Source organism: Copidosoma floridanum, unplaced genomic scaffold, assembly GCF_036245765.1.
Source record: "Copidosoma floridanum isolate Cflo_tuat_1 unplaced genomic scaffold, Cflo_Japanese_pri ptg000019l, whole genome shotgun sequence".
Classification (NCBI taxonomy): domain Eukaryota; kingdom Metazoa; phylum Arthropoda; class Insecta; order Hymenoptera; family Encyrtidae; genus Copidosoma; species Copidosoma floridanum.
This window is the reverse complement of record NW_028321896.1, coordinates 11,042,171-11,058,273: the sequence shown is the minus strand read 5'-3', so window position 1 is coordinate 11,058,273 and position 16,103 is coordinate 11,042,171.

The following is a 16,103-nucleotide window of genomic DNA, read 5'->3' as shown; positions in this document are numbered from 1 at the left end:
TACCCTCTTGGATGAAACCCGTGTGCGAACGAGAGACGAATGATTGAACCCCAAAACTCGATAACAAAAAGAAAAAAGAAAAAAAAAGAGTAGCAGATCGTCGCAACCGGAAACTTCCTCTGTTATAATCATGTAACACGGCCAAGTAGTTGCACCAATGCTCGCCCCCTGAAACCAACTTGACTCGCGAAAAAACTATACATCACTGATACGTATATTTGCCATCCATCAAAGACATACGTATTGTACAAAAGCGATTGCACGGAGGTAAAGTGTGCCATAGTTGTGACACGAGTCGACGCGATATTCCAGATACCAATTAAAAGTTATTCGCGTACCTATATGTGTAAGTAAAGTCGCTCCTTCCCTCCTCCCTTGCACCCACGTGCACTACCCCTGTTCGTCCTGTCGCTGCTGGAGACGTCGATTGGCAGAATTTGTAGTTTCCAAGTTCACGACGGGGCGCCCGACTTGCTCCACCCGCGCGGGTCGCCGAACTCGTTCCGCCCACCAACTCCTCCGGCCGCAATTGTGAACTATGAGCCTCGATGGTACACGGAAACTAATTCATCCACGATGCACCCGCTCGTGGTTACCCAATGCGCGTGTAAATACTCTCGGCAGGTTACAGGTGTACGCGAAACATCAATCAAAATGACCAAATTACTGCACCGACTTCCGATGGGTAGGCCATTCCTGGCGACGAGGCTAAAAATCTGGGGGAGGAAGAACTCGATGATGGGATAACGAGCGGCTTGTTTCAATCGATGGTGTACGCAGAGGAGGTTGAAACCCGGCTCCAATTATGTCCCCGCGGAACTCGTTGGAGCGCTGCTATTAGAAAGTTGAAATTGGAAACCCACCGGGGGACGTCGCGACACTCGATCCGGACGGGAGAGGGAAGTTTGCCTCGTCGATCGAATTTGAATTTCGATGCCACCTCTTTGACGTCGCGGTGTTTATTACGTAGCGCTATTTTTTTCTCCCTCCCCACCCCACGCTCTCCCTCCTCGCTCGATAGGTCCGACTTTGCAGCAATTAAAACGGTAAATTGATCGACTTCCGCGCGGTACGTGTATACAGAGAGGATCCACTCGGAAATTCATCAGCGAGCACGCGCGCGAGGAACGAAATTAGAGATCGATACTCGCTGGAGTCGATGGCTGATTGACGTTTAAAAGCACCGGCTTTTAACCTGCGTTTCAATCGTGTCGTTGTTTAGCGAGCAACTATACATTGTACTTGTGGTGACGCGCGCGCGTGCATATATAAACATCGATACTCACCGGCATCGCGGTTCGCTGAGATTGTTGAACTTTGCCAGTTAAAATCTAGCATGTGGTAAATAATTCACGGAAATATCGATTACGCACCCCCTCCTCCCCTAATGAAGCTTTAATTATGCATACGTATGTTATAATATATACTGCGCGCTTACGCGTAGTGTTGTATAGTCAACTTTGTTGCTCGTGTAATTCGACGCTCGTCACTTATTGTCAGTGTGCTCGGTGAAATGAGATATCCCTCGGCTAATTGGTCAAAGTTAAATTAATGCGTGTACCTTCTCAAATTCTGAATTATATATATATATGTACATATGTAGGTGGGATTTGAAAAATTTGCGGGAAATTTGATCCAAAGGGGAGGGAACCTGGTAGCGCTCGATTACCGGTACTCTCGGACCAGTTGGGAGAAGAATCGAGCGATGTGGTTGGCGAAAAGAAGGGAGGAGAAAAAAGAAAACGCGGACCAGATCGCCCGGTGCCTTTCATTTGTTATTCCTGGCGAGTTTGGCGTTGCCTCTCCCTTTCTCTCAAAGTTTGCCTCCTTCGTCAGAGCGGGGGAGACCAAACATAGGATGCCAAAGGGGGGATCGAGTTTTCCCTCGTGTTGTTTGCAATCGTTAAGTGCAAGGGGATCTGTGCGGAAAGTTTTACTGCGCGATCGGGTTAATCGAGACAGCGAAATCGCATGTGTACATGCCCGTGGGTTCATTTCAAACCACTTCCGTCTTTGAGCTTCGCGATTTTTGCGCGTAATTTTTTGGCGTTGGAAATTTTATACATTTTAGACATTATCTGTTTTTTTTTTATAAAATGCATTATAGTAGTCATGATAAATATTTTCAGGAATATCAAATCGATGCTTCGTAAACTATTTCGCACCTGTTTCTATTAAACTAAACAATTTTTTTTTTTTTTTTTTGAATAAAATATTTATGTCACAGATTTTACACACTCCACAGCTCTACTACATAGATTTTTTCCACTTAAAAGTGTCCAGTTTGATGGAACTGGTTAACCACTTGGTGCACCATAGATTTGGTTGTTCTTCAAATTCTTATCAACACAACTGCAATAATAAATTCAACTACCCGCTTTAAATGTGTTATTTAACACACTTGGATTTACAGAGTAAGCGTCAATCAAAGAATAAGATATTCCTCTTCGGTTTATAAATCACAAAAGAAATTTTACGAAACACAACTTCAAAGACTAGTTACATTTTGATCATACATGTTGTGTCACCTTTACTCTCCGTCTCCAATAATATCTCACCCTCCAAAAATTCAAGCTTGACAAAGACGTGGATTGATTATAATTTTTTTGTAAATATAAAAAAAAAAAAAAATAAAAAAATAAAAACCTTCAACATTGACCATATAATCTTCCGTCAAAATACGAAATCGATGCTGTACAGCTGGCTATAAAAACACACGAGGAGAAGGCTAAAATTTCACGCGCCCGATTTAACAGTCGAGAATCCATAAAAGAAGACGCTAAAACACGTGAGACCGGCAAAGCGACGATCTGCTACTTTTCGAGTGAGCCATAAAAGCGAAGCTTCGAGAGTATACTCGGCTACATTCACCCAACGCGGATCTGGGTGGAATACATACAGGATCCGAAACTCAAAGGCGATGCCCATGCGCCGTAGTCAAGTTCCTATAAAAAAAAAAAAAAAAAAAAAAAAAGAAAAACGAAATACACACTTGTGATAATAAATACATATATAGTCACTTTTACCACAGTTGCGCTCGCGAATCGTATTCTTTTGAAATAACGATAAAAAAAAAGAAAAAAAAAAAGTCCGTTATGAAAAAACCGAATAGAAATCGATAGCGCAACTTCTCTCTGGCTTGGGTGAACAAAATTTGTTTTCACCGTGACAAATGTACTTTGCTGATTTTCCTTTAATCTTTCTCAAGCAAACTTGATTTCGCACAGGAATTTTCAAACGTTATCGACCAGCGTCGCTCGTGTAATTCACGGCTCATTAAATTACCAGACTAACGAAACAAACATTTGTACCGAGCACATATTACATATTCACCCCGACTGCGGAGGAGCTGATTAATGTCCGTATGTATGTACATACAAACAACATTGTAATTGAACGGTTAACATTAATTTCGTTATCAATTCGTACTTTCGTACGACACTCGCTCATTACGCGACACCCAGCGAATCCAGTTACACCACACTCGGCATATTTTTTAAAATAAATTAAATTCTGAAATAACCGCTCTGTTGCGCACAATCCAATTTCCCGTTACAATCGCCGTCACGCGATCACTTTTGTTTCGACTCTGTGCCAACTGAATTGTAAAAATTCGCCCTCTCCGAAACGGATGCATACATAGCAAATTTGAAAAAAAAAAAAAAAAAAAAAAAAAAAGTTTTTTAACCAGTAAAAGAGTAAAATACATAAAATTTCAGGATTTCCTCGTATTCGAATTTTCCGTCGTCCACACCGAGCTTACCGTGAAAAATTCAACGAACAAAAAAATAAACCCAACTAACGACGCGTTCGACCCGGCCGTCTATCACTTGGAAGCTCTAACAAAGGGATCGCTTCTCCGCGCGTATACGCACGCACGTACGTTATCCGTTTGAATTTCTCATCGAAGCAATACACGCCTTCGTCAATCATCCGTAGGGGGGAAACGTACCGAAAAGTTCTGACGCGGATATTGATCGACGAGCGCTGAAAACGATAAAAAAAAACTGAGGTATGAGTTTTTGATCAATCAATACGTTGCCGATCGTACGGTGAAATCGACGGGGCACTGAGCAACTTTAGGACAGAATATCACCCAATGGACATTACACGCTGGATACACTCGCCGAGTTTACGAGACTCGCATAAATTTCCTCTGAATTCGCATGAACGCTGGTATACGTATCCGATTTTGCAAGGTACTAGTGCGATACAGTGAGCCAAGGCTGCATCGGCGTCGCCGCATATGCATGTGCACATAAGCCGGAGCGTGTTTCTTTGACGAGAGCGGGATCCAGCCGACTGCGATACGGATACTTTGCTCCGTCGTGCGTGCACAAGCGAGTTTCTCCGAACTGACAAACGATTTCCGTTTCGTTCTATGTTTTCGAGATCTTTCCTTTGAGGCTCCTCGTTTACAGGCGTGCGAGTTTTTATCGAGGATACGCGTCGTGTATCGTGTCATCAAAACTCGGATGAAGTGTTTCGGATATTTTCTGTGGGAAGGAGTTTTTATAATAATTTAGAATAGCTGTCGATTAAAATATTAAGAGCAATAAGTGTGATGTGTCAAAACATCCGTTTAACAATTTCGGTGTGGCTGGCCATACCTGGATTATTCTACTGTGGAGGTGACTTTTACTACTGAATAAGTAGAATAGTCCGTATATGGTCAGACGAAGGTGCGAAACAAATTGTTCCGCAGTAATTAGGTTTTTATTTAAAGTTATGAATTATTTGCAATATAAAAAAAAGAAACAATTTTTATAATTTAACAAAATTCACTGAGTAGACATTACTAAGGTTTTTTTTACTGTGCAAATGTGTTGGGAGTATAAAACTAGTCGGGTTCCATTCTTGCATCTCATTTACAGTCATTCACTGTTGACGTGTGTCTGACCATACATGGATTTTTCTACTTCCTATTTCAATGAATAGGCAAGTGACAGAATCACCGTATGGTCAGACATACGGGTGAAAGCAATAATTCCATGAAAATTGCATTAAAATTCAAATTTGTCCATCAAATCATCAAATTATTTTTAAAAAACACCCTGCCGTAAAACATACTCTCATAGCTGCATGGAAAGTAATATTAAATACCAAAAGTACTCTTTCTTCCAAAAAGCCTATAATATCATTATCCACGCATGTCTGACCATACACGAGTTGTTCTACTGCGTAGGTGTTTTATCTACTGAGTTAGTAGAACAGTCCGTCTATGGTCAGACAAATGTGAGAGAAAGTGTTACGTAGTCATTACACTTCAAACCAAAATTTGTTGATACACATGTATAATCTAAGAATATAGAAAAAAGAAACAATGAATAGAATATAAAATAATTGGCAAAACATAACAATGTGCCATATAAAAATTTTTTTTTAAAACGGGGTAGACAACGCCAAGTCACCGAGCAGCAATACAGAGGATAAAGCTATCTGAGTTTCGGGCTTGCATCTCGTTCGCAGCTGACGTTCCATAAAGTCGTATCTCTCCATTAACGAATGATACGAGCCTCGTAACTCCGAGTTACTACTAAAAGATGCGATAGTGATCAAACTGACTAGTTTTTACAAGTTCGTCTCTAAAACGGGAAGAAAAAAAATGTATAACGAAGCAAACAAAGAGACTTTGAGCAATTACTTGATCTCAATTATACATGTATTTCGGAAAATGTTTTTTCCCACCGTAGAAAAAACAACAATAAAATGGGCAATACGAATAATAAGACTAAGACGCCAGAGGAAGTTGCACGAGGGGGGACGAGTTCGGTGCTCTACAGTGGGCAGAGCCTTCGAGTTTCGCCTTATCGATTTGCGCGCCCAGCTGCGGTATGTGTGTATGTGTACAATACACCGGAGGTGATGAATGTGCGAGTCTGAGTTATAACGTGTTTTTTTTCCATATACATATATTTTTTCTGTCCGAGCATTTGAATTGTAGGTTTTTAAGCAAAAAATTAGGTAAGAGGGCGAATCCAAGCAATGAGGGGCTAAATCAACATATCATTAGTACTTAAGGTATAATATACGTGATACAACATCCAGTCATGTCGCGAGCGTACTCCATTTCCGTGGATCTCCAAAAATCCGACCCTATACTCGTGTATGCACGTTGATTTTTGTTTCTTTTCTATTCAAAGAATTGTTTATTACGGCTCGCCCTCGACTCCACCTTTGCGACCATTCAGTCCACCGAAAGATGGCTTTCGTGAGATTTTGCAAGCGTACCAACTCGCATGCGAGAATGCCACCAGCGCCAGACGGAGTTTGTGTGTATTGCACCCCTGTTTTGAATTTTAAATATTACAATGAAACTTTGAAATAGTGCACATACGTGGACTAGAAACCTCGCGTATCAAGGCGAGCAATCGAACCGGCTGGGGGATGTATGTGTGGGTGTATAATTACGCCGATCGGATCAGCAAGTAAACAAAATACAGCTCTTAAGTGTCATTGAAATATACCTTTGGAATAACGCGATTCTTTACGCATAAATTTTGCATGCTACGGAAAACGGGTTATTATCCATTTAGTACATCAACCGGTAAATCATTTCGAAATTATTGTTTCATAACTGCGTGGTTTCTCAATCGTCGCTCAAAGGCTCCTAATAATATACTTGAAAATAATTGTCACGGTATGAAAAAAAAAAAATAATACTCTCATTCTGTGTCAGCCCCCATCTGTGATTCCGTTTCATCGAAGGCAGTGCAAAACAAAATCAACAACCCCGTAAAGTTCGAAAAGTCGCTAAAGCCAGGAAAATATCCAGAGCCCCGAGGAGTGTCGCATCAAAGATTCCGTCAGTCAGTCCCGAGACGCCGAGCTGGCTCTCCATCTCCCCTTTTCGTTCTCCAAGTTAATTCATCAATTTCATTTACGGCGCGACTGAAAATTCCATTAACCCCCTGCTCCTCCTCTTCTAGGCTCTTTACCTCTTCGAAAAGATCAATGAGAAAAATCCGAGGGGAGAAAAAAAGCGCATCGAGAGAGGACGACTCCGGGAGGAAGTGAGGTCCTTTCCTCCCTGCGGAGGTACCGGCAACTTTGTTACACAAGCTGCAGAGAGTCGGTACACACGGCAAAGAGGCCTTGGCATTAACAATTCCCAATTGCCGCTCGCGGGTAATCGGCTTCCTTCCCTCCCTCGGAGAATACACGGGCTCCTCGCGAAAAATCCCCCGGCCGAGAGCTGCTCTTTTTTTTCCCCTCCTCTTTGTTCGGTTCTGCTGGGAGCTGTGCCCGATAAATGTTACACGTTCAAGTGCCTGAAAATTTAACATCGGGTCGCGGCGAAGGGACAACCGGAGAGATGACACCCTTCCCCTCCTTGGTTGCAAGCTCTTTTTTTTCCTTTTTATCTTGTATCGTAAGTAAATTTCGGGTGCTTGAGCTTTTTGGAGTAGCTGATGCGCACAGTATCAGTGTTTAATTTCCAAATAAACTTTTTTTGCAATTTCAACGCTGTCGGGACGAGTGTTTGCGAGCCTTGAGATAGCGAGCACAAAGTTTTCCAGTCACTCTTTTTTTTTGTCATTTTCAGCTTCTTCTTCGCATCCAAAAGTATGCCTGACAAACTATGAGTGTCACAAAACTATGTACACAAACTCGAGTCTGTGGTGCTGTGTAGTAAAATCACAGGGTTGAAATGGTCGCACATTTATTCCTTTCGTGGCGGGGAGAGCGAATTTGTTGATTCTGTTATTATCACCATACGAAGCTGTTTGTATTTAACTCCATATCGTTGGTGGATCGATGTTGTTTCCATTTTTTATTATAAATTTCATAGATTTATCTCGAGGTGGATAACTACCTTACGTTGTTATTAGATAGAGCTTTTTTTCTAATATTTCTGACCAAAATTATTAAGGTAATGTTTATCATGAAGATGTTTTATATATATTTAAATGGTATTTATCATCATTTCAGTCATAGTTTGTTATACATCTGTTTTTACTGTAGTTATACGTATAGAGCTTTCTTTGAGACTAAACAAGTCCAATCACAAGAAAAAAAAAAAAAAAATGTTTTTTCGATCAAGTTACATAACTCCTGTAAAAAATAAAATCAATTTATTCGAGACTATCATCGTTACCCTTAAACATGTATTTATATATACATATAGAATAAAAAATTTTTAATCCCTGTGTATATCTCGATGTCTCTATAGGCTACTACAAACTAGTTAGATAAACTAATGAAACTCTGGTGATTGGCGAGAAAACGGAACATATCATGAATTATGCCTAATTGTAGTTGAATAAGATATAAATAGGTATTTGGAGCGAAAATTAAGAGGTTAATCAAATCGATGATGAAACGCGTTTATGTGTATTAGGATTAAATTCGCGATGCCGGAAACAAAGTTGCGTGATGAGTCGGAAAATCGATCCGTTTCGAATCTAATTGCAGACGCAGTCGTCGCATGTAGTTTTAACTGTGGATCGACGTAATTTATCTCACGGAGGATTGAAAAAAAAAAAAAAAAAACCATGAAAAACCTGTGAAACGCTTGATAAGTAGCGAGTGCAGGGAAAACAATATCGTTTGATTTGATGGGACGATATGGGTAATTGGATGACTATTGAATTTCTTTTTTTTCTTCGTGCGTGACACGGTGACTTAAATGCGCGTTGTGATTCGTGAGATATGATATTAAAATGTCGTTTCGGTCGAGTGTGGGTTGATTTTTTTATTAATTTTATGAGTACATCATTATTTTATCGTCGTTATATCCTTGCGCAAGTTACATTTACATTATTTACATTACAGTTCCATTTTTTCTTCTTCGTGTCTGATCATATTAAATATAATAATGAGTAGTTCCTAAGTGTATCTAAAGTTAAAATTTACAAATCGTTGGAATTATTCACGTAGATTTCAAAGAAATAAGTCGTGTTATTTAATTTTAAGACGCTCGTGGCATTTCTAAGGTTGATCAAGCTGTTGTACACGTTATTTTGAATCACACGACACTTGTTTTCAAAGCACAGACAATTGAAGAAAAAAAAAAAAAAAAACGCGTAAAATCGTCTATAAAATCTTGATTCACACGCTGATGATAACCAGCGTATGTTTCAGGAGGAGAACATATTTATATTACTATAAAATTAAAATACATATCATCATACAATATTAGTTCAAAGAACGGATATCGCGATACATATCACTAGTTTTTAACGAGAGCATCGTGGAAATATTTAATAATGATATTATTAAAACAAAAACAAACAAACAATAACAAACAACCAAAGTTATATAAACATATACATTGTACACATATTGTATGAGAAGATACTCGAAAACGATATAAATATTATACGTTATGAAAACATGAAAATTATGTATACACAAATTTTATTAAAATTATATACGTGTATTGTGTAAATAGAACCAATTTTATGAAGAAAACAAAAATAAGATGCGCAAAACATTTACATTTACACACGATGGATCGAACGAAGTATAGGTAAAGAAAACGGAGGAGAAAAATAAAATCAGAATAACATTTGAAGACGCACACGATCGTACACGCGAGAATAGTGAACAAACAAACAAACCAACATTATTGAAATAAACATGAAACATCGTTTGGCATGGGAATGTATTGAAACAAAGAAAAGAACAAACATACAACAACAAAAAGGAATCTCTATAGGATTAGTAATAATAATGTCATCGTGTTTTTAATTGATGTCGTTCCTTTTTACTATAATACAAATTAATAAATAAATGAACAAAGAAACCGCGAAACAAAAAGTATTAAACAAATGCAGCTATTCAACGCGAGGGCTTTAGGGCTGACTTTTTTATTGCTCATTTTACAAAGATATACGTGCGCGTGTTTTTACCTTTTTTTAAAGGCGTGTTTACGGTACTTGAAACACAACTATCGCTGTCCCTACTGTATGATAATTATGATCTCAAAACGTGGAACGTAGATACTTTCCATAGTTTTTGTCTGCGTTAAATCGTTGTTGTTTTTTTTTTTTTTTTTTTTTCTTTATCCAACGAGATTTTTCCAAAAATACTCATCTACATAATCTAGATAACCGTGTAGGAAGAAAAACAATTTCCTTTGACTAGTTTTAGCGTACACGAGAAACAAAAACACAAAGAAAAAAAATCTTCTGCGTGCAACTGTGAAAAAACAAAAACAAAAGAAGACAAAGAATCGTTCTTGCGCGTTATTTTCTTATTTTTATATTAGATTTATCGCGCGTTTGTAAATAGAGTAACATACAAACAGACAAGTACACGCTTATATTCGTCCACAAGAAAAAATTTAAAATAAAAAAAAACGCCAGTTATCAGTCAAAAGGATGGCGAGTTAGAACACGATGATGAAAAATAAAAAGAAGATTACTGAATTTCGCGTTAGGTCACCTTAGACCGATTTTCTCTCTCCTTGAAACTAAAGAAACAGTAAAACCTTGTCCTCTAGAATTGTTTTAACTGTAAAAATTGTTTAACTGCATATATATACCTACTACACCTTTCTCTTACCTATACAGTTGTATCTCTTTCTGTGCTTTAAAATCCCGGCTATCGAGAAATCTTAGCTGATATAGTTTAAAAAAACGTCTAAAAGTGCTCTATCACTATACCTACGGAGTGTCATTCCGACACCTATTATCTATTTCCATTTTCCATCACCAGGAGTCCTATTCTTTGACGCGAGCTGCAATAAAAAGATTTCAGGTACCTATATACCCTGAAAAAAAAAAAAAAAAAAAAAAAAAAAATCAACACCCCCCGTGTGAGAGCGTACATCAAACGACTTAACGACGCAAGGCGGCACCATCCGAGTTTTCACATCCGTACACGTAATTCTTTTACAGCACTAGCTCTACCATGGCTTCTATTCGCCGGAAGCTGCAAGGTACAGCATTAGCTTTTACGTCTGGGGGGGAGAGGGGGTATGTCAAAAGAGAAAGACGAGCAACACCCGCGTCTCGAGAATTTTCCAGTTACGCGAGGGATTGCTGTATATACACGTATACGTGGAGATACGGTTGCAGCGCCCGAGGACGACGACATCGGGGAGTGATGTATAGACACGCGCATATACGGACATTGCTCTCGGGGTTTCTCTCTCTCGCTGCCTCCTATTGATCAAACATCCCATGGGACTTTCTCTCTCCCTCGCTGCATGCAGCCCATATATACACACACGGAGTGCACGTAAGCGCGCGCGGCTGTAAATTTTCCCCGGGATGTGTACGTATCACCTTGCCCTGATACTTTCAGATTTTTGCGCTTGAAAATCCCTCTGCCGCAAATCCCGTGGACGATTTAAATTCCATTTGAAAGAAAAAAAAAAACGACTTTTTTTTTTCCTTCTTCATCCCCGAGTGGGAGCTTAGCGCGATGATCGTGCGGGTTGAGGAGTGGCTTTTTCCATTCATCCGTCGTACTTGTGCTTTTCCAACCAAGAGTACATTAATTGCCAGGGGGTTTTTGTTTTTTCGGACGATCCTTCGGTCGAGGGGCGCTTTGCTTATCTCCACAACATTTACCATCGCCGCATCGTGACTGGCCAAATAACAAAGCACCCCTCGCGTTTGTATCTATAGACTCGGTGAAGCGCGCGTTGACCATTCCATTACGAAGCTAAACGAAGCTTTGGCTGTTATATCGACTCGCGTGATAAAAACGATGTGGCCGGCGTAGATTGTCACTAGAGTGGATTTTCATGCCTCTTTTTCCGACCGGTACCTCCACTACCACCGGACTAACTTTTCACTGGATTTCCACGTCAAGGCCAACCAGGGGAACCTAAGCATTTCAAGAACGACTTGCATAACTTTCTGTTGGAGGAAAAAAAACAGTGAAACACTCGCGCGTATTTTTTCAATTAAATCTTCCCGCGCTACCTCGTCGCGTGTCCTCGAAATGCTGTTTCCCTTTTCCTATTCACACATACATGCACATATAAAAGTCCCAGCCGCCAAAACAATGATTCCTCTCAAAGCTTTCTCTTATAGTTTTATTTCGTCGTACATGTACCTATACATCTACTCGTTATGCGTACCGTGTGTGCTGGTTGTTTTTTCCTAAATGAATCTACGGAGAGAGAGAGAGAAAAAAAAACAAAGCACCCGCTCCGTAAATCACATTCGCGCCCAAATAACACGCTATTCTTTTTTTTTTTTTTTTTTTTTTTTTCGTCCCCTTTGCTCCGTTAATTAATTCGCGCGCACGCGTTAAGGGTCGAGTTTATCGTCCCGAGCTTTTGTTTTCGTTCAGCGAGTTCTTAACGCAGAGGTTTTGCATTGTTTCTTCGGGGTCTAAAAATAATACATTCCGCCGATTTAACGATCCGCGTAAATACCTGCGCAGAGCCAATCGTACTTTTCATGATCAACTCCTAAGTATATATGTGTACCATCTAATACATAGATTTCTTGCCTAGTCAATTCGTACATCTTTATATGGGACTGAAGTGATTCCATCGTGTTTATTAATACGTACTTTTTTTTTTTTTTTTTTTTTTTTTACTATCTACTCGAAAAAAAAAAAAAAAAAAAAAAAAAGGAGAGAAAACCAAAATTGGAAACGCACACGTTCCTGCCCGTCACACCGCCCCTACGGCTTATAATCCCATATCCTGAGGGTGGCCTGGCCAATCCTGTGACACGCACCCCCTTTTTTTTCTTCTTTTTTTTTTTATTTATCCCGAAAAAAGCGTGACAGCACAAAAAGGATACACGCGCGGAGTGAAATACACCGTGTCATTTTTAAAGCTTGGACGGCAAATTGCACAAATCAAATTGGCCAGCAGACCAAGCTGGACTGTATACACGTGCCGGAGTTAAGAGTTTGGTCGGTGTGGCACGCAGAAACGGGCTTTTAAAATTTTGGTTTTCCTCCACCCGACGATTGTTCGTACATGGGTTTCGACGCGCATGTGAAACGAAGAGCAATCGATCAACTCGCCAAACGCGAGCTCCCACGCATGATGCATCACGTAGACGGGCCGTATCACTCGGGCGCAAAGCAATGCCACATAGAAATCATAGCCTATGTGTATATAGTCACAGCAGCCAAAGCCATCGGGAGTGCGGCTCTAATCAGTTTAGCGCGCCGAAACGGTGACGAGACCGACGGAAGTGTGTATGTGTGCGTTTGCAAGCGCGAATCGATGAATAAACGGCTTTGAATTTTTTCCCCCTTTCTCACTTTTCTGTGCCTTGCGTCGTTTTGTCGTATAGCAAAGTATAAAAAAAAAAAAAAAATTATTGCGCTTCTTGTGATCCGCGTTGCAAAAAATAGGCACGGCTATTATATGGTTTAGGTGTTCGTCTCCGTGAGCGTGACCTCGGAAGTTTTTTAAACTTTTGGGGGAGTATGTGGATTTTTAAAAGGTATAGGTAACTTTAGGCTCTTTTTTACGCGTTTTTAGATTTTATCGTTGTCGTCGTAAATTTCGGTTTTTATGAGACTTTTTTCGTAAAAAAAAAAAAAAAAAAAAGAAAAGCAATTACTGCTTACGCATAATATATTAACAATAACATTAATAATTAATATGCATAAAAGACCGTCGGGTTGACCGTAAAAGTGTCGCAAAGCAATATTACAGGGTTGCTTAGGATTTGTAAACTAAAATTAATAGTAACAATGAGAAATACATTATCGTTGGTGTGCTCTCAGTTCTCGGCTTTTTTTGCTCATTGGGTCCATTTTAATATCATATTATAATTTACTCTGTAGTTAAAAAAACGCTTTCAAGCCTCGTAGGAAAAAAAGGATGTTTATGAGTTCTGCGAAGGGAAAAATTTACGCAGAGCCGAGCTCTTAACTTTTTTGTGATTTTATGCTGACCATAACATTTATAGGTATATGGGGGAACTATACATATACATGACAAAATGGGCAAACCTCGAAGAGGCATTTTTTTTATTTCAGCTAAAAAAAAGCAGTGGAAAGCTGAAAGCACGTAAAAATATCAGAGAGGAAAATAAATCCAGACCTTTTTTTTTGTTTTTGTATTTACGAACACTGATACAAGTTTAGCATCGAAGCAAACAAAACAAGTTGGAATAAAAAAAATACATACCGAAGGCCGACAACAACGATCAAGCTCCTGAACACAAAATTTATGGTTATTTATATCATACGTACAACATTTTTATATAATTATATACAAAAGAAAACACAAAGTTGCAAAAAGGTGCCAACCTTTGCTCGCTGGGTGGAATGATTTTTAACACGAGATTTGGAAAAAAAAAAAAAAAAAAAAAAAAAAAAAAGAAGGAAAAAAATGGTTAAAGATCAAGAAAAAGCAGGCGCGCTGCTCGAAGAGAGAGAGAGAGGCTTCCAAGAAGCGATAATTGGATCTCTGGTGGAAAGGCAAATCCAATCCCATGGGCGCCCCCTTGCATGAACCCAAGCATTAGCCCCGCTGGAAGCTAATTTTCCGAAGCGAAGCGCCTTTCGCCCTTTCAAGTGGGTAGGTACACAAACAGGGCAGCCAGTGATTTTTTCCTTCTTTCTCTTTTTTTATTCTTTTTTTTTTCCAGTCTCTCGTGCTACCCCTTTTTTTCTCTCTTCGCGTTCGTTATGCTGTTGAGATTAATGGCAGGGAAGCGTCACTCACGAGAATTACGTTTACGTAATCCGGCCCTACCAAGCGGCTTATCGATCACTAATTTGATCCGAAATTGGATTTGAGTGACGCTTTTGCGCTAAAAGCTCTGGTTATCAACAAAAAATTAAAATAATACATATTCTTTCTAGTGTTTTTTTTTTTTTTTATTTATTTTCTAGTAATGATGAAAAATATAAACGTAAAATTCACAAGAACGACACGTAGATACATTTTTTTGGGGGCGCTGAATGAGAACTTTTAATTTCAGTGCTGAACAATGGATTTCAAAATACTCCCCAAGAAACTACGATTTGTGCCGTTCTGGTATAAATGCGTTGTAATTTTGTTGTGGTCGTGCGTTAGCGATCAAGACATCCGATACAAGATTAATTTTAATATTACCCCATTGAAATTAAACACAATGCAGTTTATGAACATAACATGTACAACAATTAAAGTGGTCAATGCACCAATAAGGTACGAATGTTAAAAAGTATTCCAGCGAGTTGGCGAGCGAAATATCGAAACGAAAGGTATCGCGCGCATATTGCATAGTATTTATTGTAAAAGAGTACAATTTATTATTAATATATATGTGTGTGTAGCGATTTTGAACCTATTTTGTACGTTTATATGCAGTTAAATGACATACACGTTGTATAATATTATCATCTCGATGTTATTACATTATTGTTGTTATTATTATTATTACTGTTGTTATCATTATCATTCTTCTTATTATAAGCGAACGAGCACGTGCGCCAATTTCCGTAACTACAAACAAAAATTACGCAATACAAACAACGAATACAATGAATATCTGTGCAATACTACTGTGTACAAGGATTTATTGAAAAAAAATAAATAAATAAAACAACTACATGTACGGGACAATTGGTGCGCGATCTCGTATTGCGACCAACAAATAGGCTCTTTAAAGCCAAAAAAAAAAAAAAAATTTATGCAGAGATTTCTAAATGGAGATTACGCGATGATTCCTCATGTAATATTCAAAGCTTCCCAGCGATAAAAAGAAAAAAAAAAACAAAAAAATTGTGCGCTGCGCGCGTCTTTGAGACGCCCGTTTTAATTGTGGTTCAATCGTTCGATTTCCTATTTCAATGACGATGTGTACGTTTAGCGAAAAAGATAAAACAGATGAAAAAAAAAAAAAAATTATGTAAAAAAGATGAGAAAACCAAAACTGTGTTGTCGCTTGGAATTCCGGGAGCTGCTGCATCGGGTGCAAGCAGGATTTTCCTGCGTTGTACGCAAGGAAAAAATTCCTGGCGATAGCATAAGACGAGAAAAAAAAATTAATAAATAAATAAATGAAAGATAAACTTTGAAGATTGATGTCTCAATATTACCTTGCCTTTCTCAACATTATTTTCATAAACATCTGAAAGATAAAAAAAATGAAGGTTGTTTATTCACTTAAGGATTGGAAAAAAGTTCATAAAAAAAAATAGTCCTGTTTTCGAGTCTTTTCAACTGTATTTTTCTATAA